This window comes from Mesoplodon bidens (genome assembly GCF_964165515.1).
Source record: "Mesoplodon bidens genome assembly, chromosome: 11".
NCBI lineage: Eukaryota > Metazoa > Chordata > Mammalia > Artiodactyla > Ziphiidae > Mesoplodon > Mesoplodon bidens.
In genome coordinates this window covers 76,031,891-76,055,062 of record NC_138167.1, presented here as the reverse complement: position 1 = coordinate 76,055,062, position 23,172 = coordinate 76,031,891, and the positions used below count along the sequence as shown (strand labels likewise).

Genomic DNA, 23,172 nt, shown 5'->3' with positions numbered 1-23,172 from the left:
CTCATATCAGATAAAATAGACTTTAAAATAAAGAATGTTACAAGAGACAAGGAAGGACACTACATAATGATCAAGGGATCAATCCAAGAAGATACAGCAATTATAAATATATATGCACCCAACATCGGAGCACCTCAATACATAAGGCAACTGCTAACAGCTATAAAAGAGGAAATCGACAGTAACACAATAATAGTGGGGGACTTTGACACCTCACTTACACCAATGGACAGATCATCCAAACAGAAAATTAATAAGGAAACACAAGCTTTAAATGACACAATAGACCAGATAGATTTAATTGATATTTATAGGAAATTCTATCCAAAAACAGCAGATTACACTTTCTTCTCAAGTGTGCATGGAACATTCTCCAGGATAGATCACATCTTGGGTCACAAATCAAGCCTCTGTAAATTTAAGAAAATTGAAATCATATCAAGCATCTTTTCTGACCACAACGCTATGAGATTAGAAATGAATTACAGGGAAAAAATGTAAGAAACACAAGCACATGGAAGCTAAACAATACGTTACTAAATAACCAAGAGATCACTGAGGAAATCAAAAAATACCTAGAGACAAATGACAACGAAAACACAACGATCCAAAAACTATGGGATGCAGCAAAAGCAGCTCTAAGAGGGAAGTTTATAGCAATACAATCCTACCTCAAGAAACAAGAAACATCTCAAATAAACAATCTAACCTTACACCTAAAGGAACTAGAGAAAGAAGAACAAACAAAACCCAAAGTTAGTAGAAGGAAAGAAATCATAAAGATCAGAGCAGAAATAAATGAAATAGAAATGAAGAAAACAAAAGTAAAGATCAATAAAACTAAAAGCTGGTTCTTTGAGAAGATAAACAAAATTGATAAACCATTAGCCAGACTCATCATGAAAAAGAGGGAGAGGACTCAAATCAATAAAATTAGAAATGAAAAAGGAGAAGTTACAACAGACACTGCAGAAATACAAAGCATCCTAAGAGACTACTACAAACAACTCTATGCCAGTAAAATGGACAACCTGGAAGAAATGGAAAAATTCTTAAAAATGTATAACCTTCCAAGACTGAACCAGGAAGAAATAGAAAATATGAACAGACCAATCACAAGTAATGAAATTGAAACTGTGATTAAAAATCTCCCAACAGGGCTTCCCTGGTGGCTCAGTGGTTGAGAGTCCACCTGCCGATGCAGGGGACACAGGTTCATGCTCCGGTGCAGGAAGATCCCACATGCCACGGAGCGGCTAGGCCCGTGAGCCATGGCTGCTGAGCCTGCGCATCAGGAGCCTGTGCTCCGCAACGGGAGAGGCCACAACAGTGACAGGCCCGCGTACCGCAAAAAAAAAACAAAAAACTCCCAACAAACAGAAGTGCAGGACCAGATGGCCTCACAGGTGAATTCTATCAAACATTTAGAGAAGAGCTAACACCCATCCTTCTCAAACTCTTCCAAAACATTGCAGAGGAAGGAACACTCCCAAACTCATTCTATGAGGCCACCATCACCCTGATACCAAAACCAGACAAAGATACTACAAAAAAAGAAAATTACAGACCAATATCACTCATGAATATAGATGCAAAATCCTCAACAAAATACTAGCAAACAGAAAATAACAATACATTAAAAGGATGATACACCATGATCAAGTGGGATTTATCCCAGGAATGCAAGGATTCTTCAATATATGCAAATCAATCAATTTGATACATCATATTAACAAATTGAAGAAGTAAAACCATATGATCATCTCAATAGATGCAGAAAAAGCTTTTGACAAAATTCAACACCAATTTATGATAAAAACTCTCCAGAAAGTGGGCATAGAGGGAACCTACCTCAGCATAATAAAGGCCATATATGAAAAACCCACAGCAAACATCATTCTCAATGGTGAAAAAGTGAAAGCATTTCCCCTCAGATCAGGAACAAGACAAGGATGTCCACTCTCACCACTATTATTCAACATAGTTTTGGAAGTGCTAGCCACGGCAATCAGAAGAAAAAGAAATAAAAAGATTACAAATTGGAAAAGAAGAAGCAAAACTGTCACTGTTTGCAGATGACATGATACTATACATAGAGAATCCCAAAAATGCCACCAGAAAACTACTGGGGCTAATCAATGAATCTGGCAAAGTTGCAGGATACAAAATTAATGCACAGAAATCTCTTGCATTCCTATACACTAATGATGAAAAATCTGAAAGAGAAATTAAGGAAACACTCCCATTTACCATTGTGACAAAAAGAATAAAATACCTAGGAATAAACCTACCTAAGGAGACAAAAGACCTGTATGCAGAAAACTATAAGACACTGATGAAAGAAATTAAAGATGATACAAACAGATGGAGAGATATACCATGTTCTTGGACTGGAAGAATCAATAATGTGAAAATGACTATACTACCCAAAGCAATCTACAGATTCAATGCAATCCCTATCAAATTACCAATGGCATTTTTTACAGAACTAGAACAAAAAATCTTAAAATTTGTGTGGAGACACAAAAGATCCCAAATAGCTAAAGCAGACTTGAGGGAAAAAAACGGAGCTGGAGGAATCAGACTCCTTGACCTCAGACTATACTACAAAGCTACAGTATTCAAGACAATATGGTACTGGCAGAAAACCAGAAATACAGATCAATGGAACAGGATAGAAAGCCCAGAGGTAAACCAACAAACCTATGGTCAACTATCTATGACAAAGGAGGCAAGGGTACACAATGGAGAAAAGACAGTCTCTTCAATAAGTGGTGCTGGGAAAACTGGACAGCTACATGTAAAAAAATGAAATTAGAACACTTCCTAACACCATACACAAAAATAAACTCATAATGGATTAGAGACCTAAATGTAAGACCGGACACTATAAAACTCTTAGAGGAAAACATAGGACGAACACACTTTGACATAAATCACAGCAAGATCTTTTTTGATCCACCTCCTAGAGTAATGGAAATAAAAACAAAAATAAACAAATGGTACCTAATGAAACTTAAAAGTTTTTGCACAGCAAAGGAAACTACAAACAAGATGAAAAGACAACCCTCAGAGAAAATATCTGCAAATGAATCAATGGACAAAGGATTAATCTCCAAAATATATAAACAGCTCATGCAGTTCAATATTAAAAAAACAAACAACCCATCCAAAAATGGGCAGAAGACCTAAACAGACTTTTCTCCAAAGAAGACATACAGATGGCCAAGAAGCACATGAAAAGCGGCTCAACATCACTAATTATTAGAGAAATGCAAATCAAAACTACATTGAGGTATCACCTCACACCAGTTTGAATGGGCATCATCAGAAAATCTACAAACAACAAACGCTGGAGAGGGTGTGGAGAAAGGGGAACCCTCTTGCATTGTTCGTGGGAATGTAAATTGATACAGCCATTATGGAGAAGAGTATGGAGGTTCCTTAAAAAACGAAAAATAGAATTACCATATGATCCAGCAATCCCACTACTGGGCATATACCCAGAGAAAACCATAATTCAAAAAGGCACATGTATCCCAGTGATCATTGCAGCACTATTTACAATAGCCAGGACATGGAAGCAACCTAAATGCCCATCGACAGACGAATGGATAAAGAAGTTGTGGTACATATATACAATGGAATATTACTCAGCCATAAAAAGGAATGAAATTGGGCCATTTGTAGAGATGTGGATGGATCTAGAGATTGTCATACAGAATGAAGTAAGTCAGAAAGTGAAAAACAAATATTGTATATTAACGCATATATGTGGAACCTAGAAAATGGTACAGATGAACCAGTTTGCAGGGCAGAAGTTGAGACACAGATGTAGAGAACAAACATATGGACACGAAGTGGAGAAAGTGGCGGCTGGGGTGGGTGGTGTGATGAATTGGGAAATTGGGATTGACATGTATACACTAATATGTATAAAATGGATAACTAATTTAAAAAAAGGAATGAAATACACAGACCTTCCCTTGAGTGCCCTCATCTTTCTACCCAATATTCATGTATTCATTCAACAAGCCATCCTATCAGTTTCTAACCCTGGGGCCACAGAAGAGGTTGACCTCAGGATAAGAAGGCACAGAGGCAGTTAATTTGCTGAGGAATCCATTGTCCATGAAGATATGAGGCCCAGAGAGGTCGTGAGGCTCAGTCTAAACTTGGGCAGCACATGTGGACCTCAGCTGAACTCCCAGCTGCTCTGTTTTCACACCTTCTCACATCTCAGGTCTCTCTGGGGTCATACTGCTCCTTCTTGAAACACAGTTTTAGAAATTCCTTTCATCATGGTCTGTTGGTGAAATCTCTGTTTTCACTTAAAATATCTTTATTTCATCCCCATCCTTGAAAGATCATTTTGCTAGTGACACAAGGCTAATTTACTCTCAGCACATTAAAGATGTTTTTTCAATGCCTTTGGCCTCCAGTATTGCTGCTGGAAACTCCACTGCCAGTCTGATTTTCATTCCTCTGTATGTCTTTTCTCTTCACTCTCTTACAATTGCATCCCCAGTATCTGGCACAAAATATTAATAGCTACCATTTACAGAGCCCTTACTATGTTCCAGGCACAGTTCTAAGTGCTTTACACCATTTCATCTTTATTTTTTATAATTTTAAATTATACAAAACAGGAAATTTTACTATTTTAAGCATCTTTGAGTATAGAATTCAGTGTCATTAAGTACATTCACAATGTTGTGCAGTAACAATCAACACTATTCCCAGAAATTTTTCATCATCTCAAACAGAAACTTTGTATCCATTAAGTGATAACTCCCCTTTAGCTCCTTCCCTCAGGTTCTCTGGCAACCTCTACTTTCTGTCTCTCTGAATTTGCCTTTTCTAGAGACCACGTATAAATGGAATCATACACTATTTTTTACCTAGAATAATGTTTCCAAGGTCCATTCATGTTGTAGCAAATATCAAAACTTCATTCCTTTTTATAGCTGAATAATATTCTAGTGTATGGATATACCACATTATGATTATCCAGTCATCTATTAATGACACCGTGTTGTTTCTACACTTTGGCTGTTGTGAATAGTGCTGCTATGAATACTGGCATACTCATATCTGTTTGAGTCTCTGTTTTGAGTTCTTTGGGGCCCATATCCCACAGTGGCTACAACATTTTATACTCCCACTAGCAATGCACCAGGGTTCCAATTTTCCCACATCCTTGCCAACACATGTTATTTTCTGTTTTTTTTTAATAATAGCCATCCTAATGAGTGTGAAGAAATATCTTATTGTGGTTTCAATTTGCATTTTCCTAGTGGCTAATGGTGTTGAATAACTTTCCATATGCTTATTGGCCATTTGTATATATTCTTTGGAGAAATGTCCATTCAAGTCATTTGATCATTTTTTAATCCAATTATTTGTTTTTTGGGTTGAGTTATAAGAGTACTTCATATACTGCTTCATATAGCCAGCCATAAAAAAGAATGAAATAATGCCATTTGCAGCAACATGAATGCAACTAGAGATTATCGTACTAAGTGAAGTTAGAAGGAGAAAGACAAATACCATGGTATCACTTACATGTGGAATCTAAAATATGACACAAATGAACCTATCTATGAAACAAAAACAGAATCACAGGCACAGAGAATAGACTGGTGATTGCCAAGTGGGGGGTGGGGTTGGGAAGGGATGGAGTGGGAGGATGGGGTTAGCAGATGTAAGCTATTATATGTAGAAAGGATAAATAACAAGGTCCTACTGTATAGCACAGAGAACTATATTCAATATCCTATGATAAACCATAATGGAAAAGAATATTAAAAAAACAATGTATATATATGTATGACTGAGTCACTTTGCTGTGCAGCAGAAATGAACACAACATTGTAAATCAACTATACTTCAATTTAAAAAAAGAGTTCTTCATATATTCTGGATAATTAACCTCTTATCAGATATGATTGGCAAATATGTTCTCCCATTCTGTGGGTTGTCTTTTCACTCTCTTGATAGTGTCCTTTGATGTACAAAAGTATTTAATTTTGGTGAAGTCCAATTTATTCTCTCTTTTGTTGCCTGTGTTTCGGTGTCAAATTTAAGAAATCACTGCCAAATCTATGGCAATGGCTGAAGATTTTTCCATGTGAAGAATCTTCCCTGCTTTTCTGCTAAGACTTTTATAGTTTTAGCTCTTACATTTAGGTCTTTGATCCACTCTGAGTTAATTTTATATATTGTGTAAGGTCCAATTTCATTCTTTTGCATCTGAATATCCAGTTCTCTCAACAGAATTTATTGAAAAGACTGTCCTTTCTCCATTGAATGATCTTAGCATCCTTGTCAAAATCAATTGACCATATGTGTGAGGGTTTATTTTGGGGCTTTCAGTTCTATTCCTCTGGTCTATTTGTTAATCCTCATGACAGTACCACACTGTTTAGATTACTGTAGCTTTGTAGCAAATTTTGTCATCAGGAAGTGTGAGCCTTCCAAATTTGTACTTCTTTTCCAAGATTGTTTTGGCTATTTGGGGTCCCTTGACATTCCATATGAATTTAGGATGAATTTTTTTTTTTTTTTGGCCACACCACATGGCCTGTAGGATCTTAGTTCCCTGGCCAGAGATCAAACTTGGGCCCCTGAAGTGAAAGTGCTGGGTCCTAACCACGGGACTGCCAGGGAACTCCCAGGATGAATTTTTCTATTTTTAAAAAGTTGGGATTTTGATAGGGATTGCATTGAATTTGCAGATCACTTTAGGTAGTAATATCATCTTATCATTAATGCCAAGTCTTTCAATCTGTGAACACAAGATATCTTTGCATTTATTTAGGTCTTTAATTTCCTTCAGCACTGTTTAATAGTTTTCAACATACAAATCCTTCACTTCCTTGGTTAAATTCATTCGTAAGTATTTTATTCTTTTTTATGCTATTATAAATAGAATTATTTTCTTAATTTCCCTTCCAGAGTGTTCATTGCTAGTGTATAGAAATACAACTGAGTTTTGCATGTTGATTTTGTATCCTACAACTTTGCCGAATTTGTTTATTAGCGCTAACTCGTTTAACCTTGAACTCAAATCGGTGGATACTGTCAATGCCCAGGCACTGGCATCCACAGCCAGACTCCTGAACTAGTAACATGTGAGAAAAAGGCAGGAAGCTCTTTCTCTTTCTGCCAGTAGAAGAAACTGCAAGTCTGAGTCCCTGGCACAGAAGTAGCAGCAGCATAAGCTACAGCATCTCATTCTCAGTGGTGGAGGTGGAGGCAGGTAGTAGCAGGGATCAGATCAGTTCTGCAAGGTCCTCTGAGACACTGTTCTAAGAAGCCTACCTTTGGATCTGGTTCCCTAACACTCCCGATGATCCTGTGAACCACCCAATTTTAACCCCTTTACTGATCAATCAACCAGAGTCAGCTTCTGTTGTTTGCAAACAAGAATCCTACTGATGTACTATCCACAGTGGCACATGCCCCCATTCTCTTATCCAACATTTTCTCTATAGTGTTTACTGCTATCTGACCCATCTGTTCCTTAACTAGTTCTGACACTGGAATGGAAACTCCATGAGGACAGAGTCTTTCATTTTGTTCACTAATTATGACTAAAACAATACCTGCTGTGTATATATTTCACTTAATACAATCTGTTGAGTGAATGAAACATCTAACACTTGTTAACTCATTTAACCCTAACAACAACCCAGGTCTGTTCAAAGCGAAAACCTGTGATGTTTATTCACAGCTCTATATGTGTGATTCCGCTTCTGAAACATAACCCTTTCCAGCTCTGTGCTCTATGCTTCTAGGCAGAGCAACATGCTGGAGATCAGCAGGGTCCCCAGTGGGCCCTCCTCCAGGGACGCAGATATGTGCTTGTTATCATTTCTGTAGGACCCTGACTTGCCAGCTATCGTCTGGGACAATTAATATTCGCTTTTCCAAAGTAAGTGGACATTCCTCTCTTTTTCTTTCAGACTTTCATATTGGATATTAGAAAAGCCAAACTTAAATGTCTGCAGAAACACTTAGTTGAATACAAAAGGTGTCCCCAGACCATCTCAGCCACAGCAGGATTAATCCACTTCTGAAATCATACAGGAAATAGAGAATGAGCTCTCTACCTGGCATGCTGAGACGAAGACACTCCACTTTCCAAATTATTCACTCATAAAAGGTCTGAAAATGCCCTCCTGTCCAAATCTAGCTCACTTACACCTGCTGAGAAAATAATGCTCTTTTCTAGAACACAAGTTTCAGGACCTGCCTTACATTTACCTACCTCTTACAGCCCTCAGCTCACCCAGCTGCCTCCAGTTCATTCTTTCAAATATCCATTTTAACACTTGTGTGGAACGGATGCGTGCAAGGGTTACTGACCTGTTTATGACCAACTCCTGTATCTTTCTCCATGTGAAACCACCACAGCTTGTATATGAGCCTCGAATGGCATGTAACTTTAGAATATGTGTTTAATACACAATTGCTGATTTGACTGTGATCTGAAATGCAGCCAATTGAAAGCATACTTTCCAGAAAGCAACATATTTTTTTTCCACAAATACTAAGAAGTGTTTCCTAGCAATGCTACCTGGAAAGGCTCTAGAAGAGCAAAAGGAAAGCAAGCACTGGAGGGGTGGAGTGAGTACACAGCTCATTGTGAGGTCCAGATGAAAGCCCAGCAATGGAGGCTGACTCCAAATCGGGGCAGAGAAAATTCCATCCAGTGTGGGGCTGGGTGCAGGGAAACAAGGCTGGCGGGGGCAGTGGTACAGATGTGGGAGCTTCAGGAGCAAAGCAAGGTCATTCCGGGAGCAACAGCTAAACACAGCAACAGGGAAGTGGGGTCAGAGGCTCACCTGGGTCTCCCCAGCACCTGCAGGGCACTCGGCTCATTCACTCATTTATTCAACAAATACTAAGCTGATATTCAACAGATAACAAGCATCTACCATGCACCACGCATCCTGCCCGGAGCTGAGGATCTAACCAAAGTAAACCAAACAGCCTGGCCCCTACGCTTAGGGAGCTTACATTTAGCACACAGCAGTAACTGAATCAGTATTTGATGAATTAATCAACTGAGAAAATGGCTGAGTCAACACTTCTCTTTTTTCTACTATGATATCTTCATGTGCCACACTACAAGGTAAAAAAATGATGATCTCAAAGAAGCTGTCAAGAAGTTGGTCAAGATATTTGAAATTTAGTAAGAAAACTTCTCAAACTTCTCAAGACCTTATATATATGAAGACCACGTATATAAAGACTTTATATCCACTCTTACTAACAATAACCCTTGTGCACAATGTTTCTTGACATTACTTAAAGATAGTATGAAATCATCATGATTAGACATGAAAAAATAATGTTTACTTGTCTCATTTATTTTTAAATTTGATGGGATATGTATTTATAATATATTTATAATGTATAAATACATTAGAACATAGTTTATAACACTAACGAATGGAGTAGTACATATACATAAATAAATGTAAGTAGATTGGAGATAGGCACTCAATCTTTTTTTCATTGTTAGGAGTTTGCAGTTAAAATTTGGACACCATTGTTTTAGATCCTTGAGCACAGACTAGCTGGTGAGTAATTCTAAATCAATTTACTTAGGAGAGCTCCAATCCTGCATGTCCCATCCAACCAGGTTTCTCTAGTTCTGAGGCAAGTGGGGCTGAGATCTGGAAGAAGGGAGGGAGCAAGGTGCATTCTAGGACCTTGCACTAGAACACTAGAACAGTAAGTGAAAAGGGGGCTTGGAGAGCTGGACTAGAGACAGGCTGGAGAGAAAGGGATGAGTGACGAGGCCAAGAAGGAAGTGGGACTCTGATGGTGCAGGATCTTAGAGCCATAATAAAGACTCTGGATTGTATTGGGAGTTAAATCAAAGCACATTGTAGGTTTGTGAGCAGGAGAATGATATATGTTCATATTTTTGGAAACATTACTAAGTCCTTCAATCCACGTTTGATATGGAGTATATTTTTACCACCAACTATCTGATTTGTCTGTCTCAAATGACTCTAAACTGGGAAAAGAAAGCAAAGGCATGTAGATTTATCTGGCCTAAATGACAATATCTATCACATTGAACACATAATTATTTCTGTGATGTGATTTATCCATACATCAGTTATTGAGATTTATCCTTGATGGTATGTGTAGCTTTAACTCATTCCTTTAAACTATTTGCAATTCCTTTAAACCACAATGGTATAATACTATACCATTATATAAATATGTCACAATGTATTTATCCATTCTCCTGTTAATGGTCAGGTATGTCTTTTCAGTTTGTCATTATCGAAAATTAGTGCAACAAAAAACATTCTTTTATATGTATCCTTGAGTACATATAGTCTCTAAATTCACACCTGGTGGGAAATTGTTTGGACAAAGGTGTCTGCATTCTATAATTGTGTTAGAAGGTGAAAATGCTCTCCAAAGTGATTCTACAGCAGTGTGTACAAGACTTCTCATTTCTCTGCACATTTGCCAACAATTGTTATCATAAGATTTTTTAAAGTTATGTCCACTGATGGATATAAGTAAGCCTAAACATCAATTAGCACATTTATTAGATATTCAGCTTTGCTCTTTGTGAATTGTCCATTCCTATCCTTTGTTCCTCTTTCTACCACGTTACTTATCTTTTTCTTACCAATTGGTATGAATTCTCTGTAAATTCAAGATACCAACCCCTTGTTAATATTTACTTTCCAGATATTTATTGTTAACTCATCTTTTCACTTTTGTTATAAACCTCAGTCAACAAAATGTTCTAATTTTAATGTAGTAAAATTTATCAACATACTTTTAAAGTTTGTGATTTACATTCTTTGCTGAAGAAAACTTTCCTAGACATTTAATGTCACAAAATTATTTTTTATTCTTTTCTAAAAGTTATTCCTTTTACACGTAGGGCTTAAAATCACCCAAAATTTACTTTTCTGCATGCTATAAAGTAGGCATACATTTTCGCCTTTTTTCTGTAGGGATTGCCAGTTGTCTCAGGCACCGTTCATTAAAGAATTCTTCCTTTCCCCATCAGTATCTAATGTACTTTCTGTATATAATGAGATTTATATAATATTTATATAAGAATTTATATAAGAACCAGTCAGAATGGCAATCATCAAAAAATCTACAAACAAAAAATGCTGGAGAGGGTGTGGAGAAAAGGGAACCCTCTTGCACTGTTGGTGGGAATGTAAATTGATACAGCCACTATGGAGAACAGTATGGAGGTTCCTTAAGAAACTAAAAATAGAACTACCATACAACCCAGCAATCCCACTACTGGGCATATACCCTGAGAAAACCATAATTCAAAAAGAGTCACGTACCACAATGTTCACTGCAGCTCTATTTACAACAGCCAGCACATGGAAGCAACCTAAGTGTCCATCGACAGATGAATGGATAAAGAAGATGTGGCACATATATACAATGGAATGTTACTCAGCCATTAAAAAGAAACGAAATTGAGTTATTTGTAGTGAGGTGGATGGACCTAGACTCTGTCATACAGAGTGAAGTAAGTCAGAAACTGAAAAACAAATACCATACGCTAACACAAATATATGGAATCTAAAAAAAAAAAATGGTTCTGAAGAACCTAGGGGCAGGGCAGGAATAAAGACACAGATGTAGAAGTTGGATTTAAGGACACGGAGAGGGGGGAAGGGTAAGCTGCAACAAAGTGAGAGAGTGGCATGGACATATATACACTACCAAATGTAAAACAGTTAGCTAGTGGGCAGCAGCCGCATAGCACAGGGAGATCAGCTCAGGTGCTTTGTGACCACCTAGAGGGGTGGGATAAGGAGGGTGGGAGGGAGGGAGACGCAAGAGGGAGGAAATATGGGGATATATGTATACATATAGCTGATTCACTTTGTTATACAGCAGAAACTAACACAACAATGTAAAGCAATTATACTCCAATAAAAATGTTTAAAAAAAGAATTTATATAAGAATATATAAGATTTATATATTCTATTCTGCTCCATTGGCCTATACTTGAGCCAATAGCTCATTGTCTTATTATTATATCTTTATGAAGGTCTTGGTAGCTGATACAAGTTCCCATATTTTGTTCTTCATAACTCTTATTATACTTAGTCCTTGATCTTCCAGACAACTTGTAGGATCTGCTCTTTAACTTCACCAAAAACATTGTGATTATCTCTCATTCCTTAGCATAGTGTCTCTTCCTTTATTCAGGTTCTTCTTTATGTCATTCAGTAACATTCTGTACTTTTCTCCATATGTGTTTTACAAATATTTTGTTAGATTTATTCCAAGCTGACTTTAGTCTTGGTTTTAATAATTCATGTTTTAATAATTTGGAGATAATTTTCAAGGCATATAATCAATATTGTCCTTTTTTTCCCAATTCTTGTAACTTTTTAAAATATATATTTCATTGCTTTGTCCCCCCAGGACATTGCTGAATAGACACAATAATAGCAGACATTCTGGTTTCCCTTACTTTAATAGAAATGCATCCAAAGGCCTGCTATTAAGTCTGATTATCTTTCCTGTAGGCTTTTTATGGATTATTTTTCAGGTTAAGGAAGTTCCTTAATATTCCCAGTTTTCTAAATGTTCCTTTTTTCCCATAAATTAATGCTGAAGTGTCATTGGGATGGCTATATGATTTTACTCCCTTAATCTGTTAATGTATATTTCATGAATTGATTTTTTTGATGTTAAACTCTTTCTGCATCTCTAGAATAAACCCTACTTGGTTATGATTTATTTTATTGTCTACATTGCTGAATTTCATTTTGCTCATAGTTAATTTAATATTTTTCATAAATGACATTGATCCATAGTCTGTCCCATTTTATTTTCAAAGCTTTACTAACTTCAAAAAATGACTGAGGTGACTTTTCCTCTTTCTCTATATAAGGATTATCTGACATTTAAAGTTTTAATAAAGCTCAGTTACAATACCCTCTAGGCATGCTTTTTTTGAGGGAATGAAAACTTCTGAATATCGATTTAATAGTGTTTGCAACTTGTTCACATAAGTTATTTATAGTATTGATTCTTGATCTTCTAAGTCTCCACTGCATTTGTAGGTACATTTCCCTTTTCATTCGTAATACTGTTTCTCCTTTTTTTCCCCTTTATCAGTCTTGCTAGGCTTGTCTATTTTATTCACTCCTTCCAATAACAAAGCTTTTAGCTTTGGTGATTTTCTCTAATTGTATTTTTGTTTTCTATTTTGGTGATTTCTTGTCCTACTTTAATTCCTTCTTTTTGCTTCCTTTGAATTTTTTTTTAATAATATGCCCTTAATTTGAATGCCTAGTTCTTTAATGTTCAACTTTTATTTTTCTCTAATATGAGATTTAGGCATAAATCCACCACCAGGAACCACATTAAGTGCATCCCACATTTATTCTTATTATTATTATATCGTTTAATTCTGAAAACATTTTCCTTTTCATCATTATTTCTTCTTTGATCCATTAGTCATGTTGAAGTAATTTTTTGGCAGCCATACTTTGGGTAACATTTTTACTACTGATTTCTGTGGCAGACACTGTTAGTCAACTATCCCAATATCCATTCTATTTTCATTCTTTGTAACAGAACCCTGAGCTTGAGGTCACAATATGCTCAGTTAATGGACATTTCCCAGCCTCTCCTGCAGCTAGATCTGACCATGAGACTAAGTTCTGATCAATGAGCTGTTAACTACTAAGCATATCATACTTAACATTCTCTGAACACAACTACTGATGATCAATCACTACCAAACATCTATTCCCAAAATCCCCACCACCTGCATCATCTTCCACCCCAGGTTTTTGGGCCAAAAACCCAAAAGTCCTTCTTGATTACACTTTTCTCCACACCCCACACCCAACCCATTACAGTGTCTTATCAGCTCTATTTCCAGCTGCTATGAACCTAGTCCTAGCCACCATCTTCCCTCATTGGAATATTCTATTAACTTCCTCCTGGGACTCGAGGTCTCTTATTTCCCAAAAACTTCATCCTGCATAAGCAGCCAGTGAAACTCTTAAAGAGTAAATCAGATTGTTGCATCCCCTGCCGTAAAATAAACTCTCATGTGCCTTCTGCCCTGCAATCCGAACAGAAGACAAACTCCTTTCACTGGCCACAATTCATCACATGATGCCCTGTGTGACCTGGCCCCTGCCCACTGCTCCAACCGCTTCAAGCTACACTGACATTCTGTCGGCTCTTAGATGTGCTAAGCGCAGCCCACCTCAGGAGGCTCTTTCTGCTTGGAGCAGCCTGCCTCGGGGCACTTCCTGCCAGCCAGAACTTTACCTGGGTGCCTCCCCTGCCACTTCACTTCACCCTCAACCTATTAGCCCAATTTACCTGCTTTACAGCACTGCAGCTTTCACTACCAGCAATTACTTTCTTTATTTTGCTCATTTTCCATTATTTATGTTCCTCACTATATGATAGGCTCCTAGAAGGCAAAGATTTTTTTCTTTACTGTTGCTTTTAGAACAGCCCACTGACCACCACTGGTGTCAGCAAATACAATATATCATGTATAATATTGGAACACACACACCATATAGTTATTTGAGGTATTATATACGGTAGTATATTATATATGATGTCTAACGTGTTATATAAAATACGTTCTATATAATATACAATGTTCTATGCATAATATACAATGTATAATATATACTATGTAATAAAGTATACAGTAGTCAATCTACTATAAACGATGACAACTAATAGGAAAGTCTTCTAAAGACATACATCTTAAAATTTTTTAGTCCCACTTCTATAATTCCTCCAAAGTCACACAAACACACAGAGAAAGAGAAAGAAAAGGAGCAGAAAGGGAGAAACAAGAAAAGGGAGGGGATAAAACAATTTGAAAGAGGATCCAGCTGATGCCAAGCCCCTGAGTTCACAGAGGACTGCACTTGCTTCCCGGTCCTCACCTTGAGGAAAGGAGTGGCAGGTGGTACCCAGGTGGCATCTGTCTGTGAGCCTGAGAGGCACTGTTTGGTTGTGGCATAAGCTAATTAGCAACATACAGTTCTCACTGTCACCTGCTTCACTCTTTGCCAAGTGAGTGGACCTGTGGTCCCCTCTCATGAAGCCTTGGCCTCTCAGGGCCTGTGTATGAATGGTGGAGTGGTAGCAATAAGGGTACTTCACTGGAGTCCATTTTCTCCACAACACAGTCCATGCTGGGACTCATGGAATCCGTTAATTGCAAGGATTCTTAAGAAATCAATTACTCCAAGTCCAAATGGAAAAATAACTAATGAAATAGCATCTTGTAGATGACTTATTTCGCTATATTTCTGGGTTTTAGCGCTTAGAAAACCAGGTCACATTTTTCAACCAGGTCATGGTTTGCATCTTCCCACAGTTGGCCTTCTTCTTTCATCTTAAAGTGTGATTTTCTATATCTCTTGATTTCTACTCTTGAATTCTATTTCCAGTCACCATATGCTTCTTTTCAGCAAGCAGTAACTTGGAGCAATTTTGCCCACAAGTTTTGGAAAGTAGAGACTATGGAAGATAAAACTAGAATCGCCCCTCCCCATGGGCTTGGGACTTTCTGATTTCATCAGTGTCACTGAGCTCTCTGGTCCTCTCTAACGGACACTGCCACTCTCTTCATGGTAAATAGGAAGGAAATGAAGGCAATTAGAGCCCTTAGGATGTAAATTTCGGTGTTGGCCGAAAGGTTCTTTTTTTTTCCCAATCCTGCTTTTGTAAACAAGCTCTGGTGGGACTAAACCTGGAAAGTTACCACAGCTCCATGACAACTGGACAGGCCAGCCATGGCGACCATCTCCATGTGCACATCACAGCCATTACAGACATGCATAGGCACACTGCAGGATAAACATTCACTTCTGCTCTCCCCAAGAGGGGATCATTAGCAACCAGTGAGTACAAGGTGGGCTGGGGAAGAATACTACTAACACGTCAGCCTTTTGCTTGATGAACGCAGTTGTTTCTTCTTATTGGTTATACTAAGATGAAACCATTGTCCTCTTTTCTGTATGCTGTACCACATATAAGCACTGCCTTTCTATACTTGCTCATCAGATTAGTGATACAGTTTTTTCTCAGTGTACATATTTGTGTGTAAAGGAGAAAGGGGTAGAATACTTCTCAAACAGGGATCCAAAGCTCTATGGGAAATGTCTTGTAGCATTCTCCTTATTTTGAAATCTAAAAAATTAATCTTTCACCAGTTATACATTTTTTAATGAAGGAACAAATCTTATGTATCAAGCAACTGAACCCCAAATGATGACACAATGGACACAGCCCTGCACAAGAGCACTCCACTTACTCACGTTTGCATGAGATATCCTTCTCTCCCACAGGGTTGCACTTCTCACAATGGAAATACAGCAGGAGGATTTCTGAAAGATTTGAAACAAGGCATTTAGAATCACTCCAGTAATTCTCACAAAGATATATTTCCATTCCTGAGTTGATCTGGGGGCAGATCAGAAGCTATTTTTAATGGAATATTACTCAGCCATGAAAAAGAATGAAATTCTGCCATCTGCAGCAATGTGGATACACCTAGAGAATATTATGCTTAGTGAAATAAGTCAGACAGAGAAAGACAAATACTATACATTACTTATATGTAGAGTCTAAAAAATAATACAAATGAATGTATATGTAAAACAGAAACAGACTCATAGATATAGAAAAATAGTGGTTACTGACGGAGAGAGGGATGGGGGGGCAAATTAGGGGTATAGGATTAAGGGATACAAACTACTATGTATGAAATAGATAAGCAACAGGGATATAGCACAGGGAATTACAGCCATTATCTTGTAATAACTTTCAGTGGAGTATAATCTGTAAAGATATTGAATCCTTATGCTGTATACCTGAAATTAATAGTGTAAATCAATTATTCTTCAATAAAACAAATTCAAACAATGGCTGTTCAGTCACTGAGTGCCTGATATTGTCCATTATGCTGTCCAGGGTTCTAGGGGAACAATGGTGAGGCCAGACAGATACAATTCCTACCATCAAGAGTCCAGAGGAAGACTTGGGTAGTAACTATAGAATTATACAAATAAATGTAAAATTTCAACTGTGACAAATGTTATGAATGAGAGAGATAAAGAATTTTAAGAACACTGTGATGTATTAGGATGAAATGGAATTAAATATTTACACCCTTTGCCATGTGACTTTGAAGTACCTCCCACTTGAGTAAATGAAATATGCTTCCTTGTCCCACTGATGCTGAGCCAGTTCCCATGACTTGCTTTGGCCAATGACATGTTCACAAGCTTGACATGAGCAGAGGTTTTAAGTGTACATGCAGGGTTTGGCTTGGCCTCTTGCATTTCTGTTTTAGTAAGAAAAACAGGGGCTTCCCTGGTGGCGCAGTGGTTGAGAGTCTGCCTGCCGATGCAGGGGACACGGGTTCGTGCCCCGGTCTGGGAGGATCCCACATGCCGCGGAGCAACTGGGCCCGTGAGCCAAAATTACTGAGCCTGCGCGTCTGGAGCCTGTGCTCCGCAACAAGAGAGGCCGCGATAGTGAGAGGCCCGCGCACCGCGATGAGGAGTGGCCCCCGCTCTCCACAACTAGAGAAAGCCCTCGCACAGAAACGAAGACCCAACACAGCCAAAAAAAAATAAATAAATAAAGCAAACTGTCAACAAGTAAAAATAAAACACTATTCTATTTAAAAAAAAAAAAAAAAAAAAAAAAAATTGCCCCAGGCAGCTACTGGTCCCAGATAGGAGGAGACAAATGTAATAGATTCAAACCTAACCCACAGCCTCAAGCCAATGCCAGCTGAGGCTAGCAGAACCTTAGCCAACGCACAGATCTGCAAACATGAATAAAAAATGGATGCTGCTGATGAAAAGCTACTGATTTTGGAATTGTTATGCAGAATTATCATTGCAGAAACCTGACTGAAACAAATGTACAATAGATACAGTAGGTTCATTCAGGGAGGTCGGGAAAGGCACCCTTGAGGATATGACAATGGTAGGGAGGCCTTGTAATTTTACTTAAAATACCAAACCTTAAAAATACCATATCAGGATTTATTTTCACATTTCTACTTCTCAATTTGATGCTTTTTGTTTGCTTGGTTAGTCACAGTCCTCAAGGTCCTTGACTTTTTGTTGGTCAACATTTGCTAATATAGTGCCTCAGCCTTTTATTGGCCTGGATAGCCTGGTGTCAAGAAGGAGGGACCCCAAGAGAGCTATGACCAGGTCATAAGCATATACCTACATACCAAAGAAACCAACGGTGAGTCCACCACTTCCTCTCCTCAAGGTGATTAGAGTCCAAAGCAGGAGATAGTAAACAGAGAATCACACAAATAAAGGCAAATTCGCAATGATACTAAATGTTATAAAGGAGAGATACGTGAGATCCAGGCATCTGGGGAGCCAAGGAGTATGGATTACAGAGACTTGGACAAAACTGGAAGAAGAGACAGTGGCATCTCTGAGATCAAAGTACCAAGAATGAAGGAATATGACAAGCAGAAGGATGTTCCAGGTGGAAGAAGAAAGGTAAAATGACTGGAGGAAACCACTGGGGGGAGGGGCCTAAAAAGCTTTCATAGCAGTGAAATTGAGTGGTACTGTAAACACACCACACTGGCAGGTACAGCTGTGCACATGTGAGCCACACTCATCTGTCTTCCCATGAGGTCAGGAAATGTGTCTTTTACACAGTAAAGGAAGAATCTAATTTTACAAAGTAAAAGAAGAATCAGGGATTGGAGCGACCTGACCCCTGACATCAACTTTGTACCGGGGTACTAGGTAAGCCTCCAATCAGTGTGTTTAAAGAATACAGGTGGGGCTTCCCTGGTGGCGCAGTGGTTGAGAGTCCGCCTGCCGATGCAGGGGACGTGGGTTCGTGCCTCGGTCCGGGAAGATCCCACATGCCGCGGAGCGGCTGGGCCCATGAGCCATGGCCGCTGAGCCTGTGCGTCCGGAGCCTGTGCTCCGCAACAGGAGAGGCCACAGCAGTGAGAGGTCCGCGTACCACAAAACAAACAAACAAACAAAAAAAGAATCATCAGATGGAGAGTCAGGCCCGTCAGATGGAGATGGAGGCCACAGCAGTGAGAGGCCCGCGTACCGCAAAAAAAAAAAAAGAATACAGGTGGATTCTCCCATGATCCTAAAAGGAGTCACAGAGTATAAGAACTGAAAGGGATCCTAAATCACCAACATTCTCATTGAATAGATGAGGAAAATGCTCAAGACCACACAAACATGCAGTGACAAGCCAGCGATCAAATTTCACAGTCTGGACTCCCAGGTCCACTCCATGATCCTATATTCAGGTATGAGCCCACATAGTCTTCAAAGTCCAACTAACAGGTTTGATTGAGAAAGCAACCCCATGTCTTCAGGGAAGAAAAGGAATCTCATTCACAAAGCAAGAATCATCAGATGGGGCTTCCCTGGTGGTGTAGTGGTTAAGAATCCGACTGCTGATACAGGGGACACGGGTTCGTGCCCTGGTCCGGGAAGATCTCACATGCCGCGGAGCGGCTGGGCCCGTGAGCCATGGCCGCTGAGCCTGCGCGTCCAGAGCCTGTGCTCCGCAACAGGAGAGGCCGCAGCAGTGAGAGGTCCGCGTACCACAAAACAAACAAACAAACAAACAAAGAATCATCAGATGGAGAGTCAGGCCCAATTCCATAACATGCATCTCAGTCCTCCTCCTCAGTGGACTTCCTGCCATGCACTCCAACCATATTGCTTCACACATCTGCTTTTGTTCTGAGTAGGTAACCCTTGCCCAGGGTGGTCAGCACCAAGCACTGAATGCTATCCCAAACCACACTGCTCTGACATGTTTCTTAAATCAATGGAGATTTCTCAGCACCACTGCTCAGAGCTCTGCAGGTTGTAGATGGAACAACTGACTGCTATCGTTCACAGAGTGTGCAATGCAAACAATGCCCCCCTGAGGTTGTTCAGTGCACCACCTGAACATATGTACAAAGCAGTCCTGAGATTTCTGCTCTCCAAACAATAAGCCATCATGGTAGCCAACAGTCTGAGGAGATCTTGTGCATTCTGTTTCATTCTAATAGTAGACTCTTTCTAAAGGGTAAAGGCAGCTGCAAGGAGAAAGAAGAATCAGGGATGGGGTTATCTGATACCTTAGAAAAGCTCCATCTTAAACTTTTAAGCAAGCCTAGAATGAAGGTAGAATTTTTTGGTAAACAAAAAAGCTATTGTAATCAACAAGCAAAAAAAAAAAGACTTAAAAGAATAAAGTAACTGGGATATTCATTGCCAGTCATTAACCTGATTTTCTAATGAATATGGCATTAGGCATTCATTAACAATCATTTGTGTTTATGTTGAAGAGTGGATGTATAATGAAGGTTGGTAAATGAAAGCAAAATTAAACCAGGGAATTTTGGACACTTATAAAGCAATTAACTTGTTTGGCAGTAATTACACATTGAAAGCTAAATCAAGTGCATTTAGAAAGCCACAAGAGTCGCCACATAAACCAGAGGTTCTTTGCTCTAAAATAATAGAAGAACCTCTCTTTCTTCAAAATGAAAGAGAAAGGCAAAAGTATGGTGTAAATGATAAATAAGGCCCAGGTCTAATGAAAAGAAATACGGTTATAGCCCATATGTTAGAGAAGAGGCAAGTTACTGAAAAAATAGGACAGCTTAGCTAATTAAAAAAAGAAAGAATGAAAAAAAACCCTTCTGTAACCACAATGGTGTGAAAACAGGTGGTCTGTGGCAGAGAGTTCAAGTTTTTGTTCTGTTTGTGCACATGGGCATGCACACACATGCACAGGCACACAGACTCTACATTCTTGAACTACCTGTTAGATGTGTGAAGCATAAAAACTGAATCCTCAGTCAGGTCCTTGGCCAGCCCCTGCATCTCAGTATGTAGTTACCAGGTCTCTGTCACTCGCAATTCTGTAACTTGAGTTTCCAAAACAGTGCTTGACTACAGCTTTTTTACTCGAGTTAGCATGTGGCATGAAAGGTCAGCCATTACATGCATTTAGGGGCTACTTTTAAAAAGAAGGAGAGAAGGGTGGTGGTAGGGAAAATAAAGGTGATCCCCAGGGAAAAACCATCCTGGAACTGGTTAGAGAACAGGAAGGAGACACAAAATTCCATGTGGTCCCAGCGTTCATAAACAGAAACTTTGCTCCAAAAATGCACTCACAATTCAAAACAAGAGTTGCATATCTTCAGAATGTTCGATCCTACAATAGTCATACAAGAAATATTACAGAGGTGCTGGTTGGGTGTACTTATTTATTTTTTTGCTTTCCTCAGGTTGTAATAGGATGGTTGTACTGGAGTCTTCAGATGAACCCGGAGGTCTGAGCAGGGGACAAAGTTTTCCTAACAGGGGTCTTGAGCATCCTCCACAAAAGAGCTGAAGATTCATGAGCCCTCCCCATCTGACAAATACTTTGCAAATAGGGGTTATAGGCGCTTGACGGTTGGTAGCCAAAAGAACGGTTCCCAAGGGGATCCAAAGGGCAGATGGCTTTGTGGAAACATTTGCAAAGTGCTTGGGTATCCAGTATGGTAAAAACAAATACTTGCTTTGCCTCCAGATTGGAAAAGAAAACGGAAACCAGGAGATAGCTCCTGAAATCCTTACATAGGTCATTTAACTGCTACCAAATTAAAAAAAAAAAAAAAGTGTTTGCCATGACGGGGTGTGTGCATTTCTTTCAAGACATGTGGTCTCGCTTTAAAAAGATAAACATTTTATTTCCAGGCAGAGAATCAAGACATTAAACCGAAAAACTCATTTCTCACTTGTTTACAACCATTTGAAATATTTAGATCATCTACCTAGTTCTAACCTAATATGGAGTGTTTCATTTGAGATTTTCTTGGTCAGAAAATTACTTCCTAATTTTGACCAAGACTTCATCAATATTTCATTCTCTTTTCAACAGTCCCAATACCATTTCCTAAGTCTTCATAAAGAAATATATCAGGAAATTCAGGGAATACACTATCCTTAAGGCACCTACTACTAATCTAGTGCTTCTTACATTTTATAGTGCATTCGAATCACCTAAGAAACTAGTTAAAATGCAGATCCTGATTCAGAAGATCCAGAGTGGGCCTGAGATTCTGCTTTTATATCAATATAACAAGCTCCCAGGCAATGCTGATTTCCATACAGCAAGGTAGTTATGTACTGATCCTTGTAGTAGGTAGCTGGCTTTAAAAGGCTGTAAGATCAGGACTAGAGGTAACTGAAGCCTTGGAAATAGATCAGTTCCTCTCCAAGAAGAAACCTGGAAAGTGTGATGGGCCAGAAATTAAGCAATAAAAGAATGAATACCCATTAGAAATGAAAGACACAAGTTAAGGAGTTTAGTCACCACTCCTCCTTAATACACACCTCCCAGCTGCCATAGCTTGTTGGTCCACTTCTCCAGTTGTTGACATCCAGACAATTCAGTTTACCAAATAATTACTGATATGCCATGCGCTCTGTGAGGTACTGAGGATGTAAAAATAAATGAGTCGTTATCTCCACAGTGCTCCCCCAGTAGGGTTACCACACAGCAGGATAAGAGCTCTGATAAAAGGATGCACAGGGTACCGGGGGAGCTCCTGACCCAGAGCTAAAGAGAAGAACATTTAAACAAGTTAAAAGTTATCAGGAAACACTTCTTGGAAGAGATGTCAGCTGAGCTGAATACTGAAGCAGGAGCAAAACATTATCTACCTGAGGAAGAGGAAGTAAGAACGTCCTTAGCAGAGGATCAGCAGGGAAAAATGTCTAGACCGGGAGAGCATTCGGACCCCAAATAAAATAGCAGGTGTGTCTTTACAATAACTCCCTGAATATGAAACTGAGCAGAACCTTATGGGGCCCTCCTGGATACAAAAGCCTTTCTGTGTCCCCCGTTTCTTGTCTGTAGAAAAAGATTTCAGCTTCCTAGACCTTCCTTGAGTTCCAAAGGGCAGATTCAAATAGTTACTAATTAGAGGAGTGAGGGAATGCATAGACAAAGAAAAGCCATCAAGAAACAGTAGTGCAGCCATGGTGCAGGGTCCCGGTTCCTCCTCAAGGGATTTACATAACAATCCGATACACATCTCTGAGCTCATCTACAGGACCTAAGGCCCCCACCCAGGTGGA

At 39.0% G+C, this 23,172-nt stretch overlaps 1 long non-coding RNA gene across 1 annotated transcript in view; it reads right to left on the bottom strand.

Annotated features, from left to right (window-relative positions):
- Positions 1 to 16,339: 16,339 nt before the first annotated feature.
- LOC308624925 overlaps positions 16,340 to 23,172 on the bottom strand; it is a 124,193-nt gene continuing 117,360 nt past the window's right edge. Inside the window, exon 3 of the long non-coding RNA XR_014017024.1 lies at positions 16,340 to 16,410. This is a non-coding gene — a long non-coding RNA (uncharacterized lncRNA). The remainder of the gene's footprint in view (positions 16,411 to 23,172) is intronic.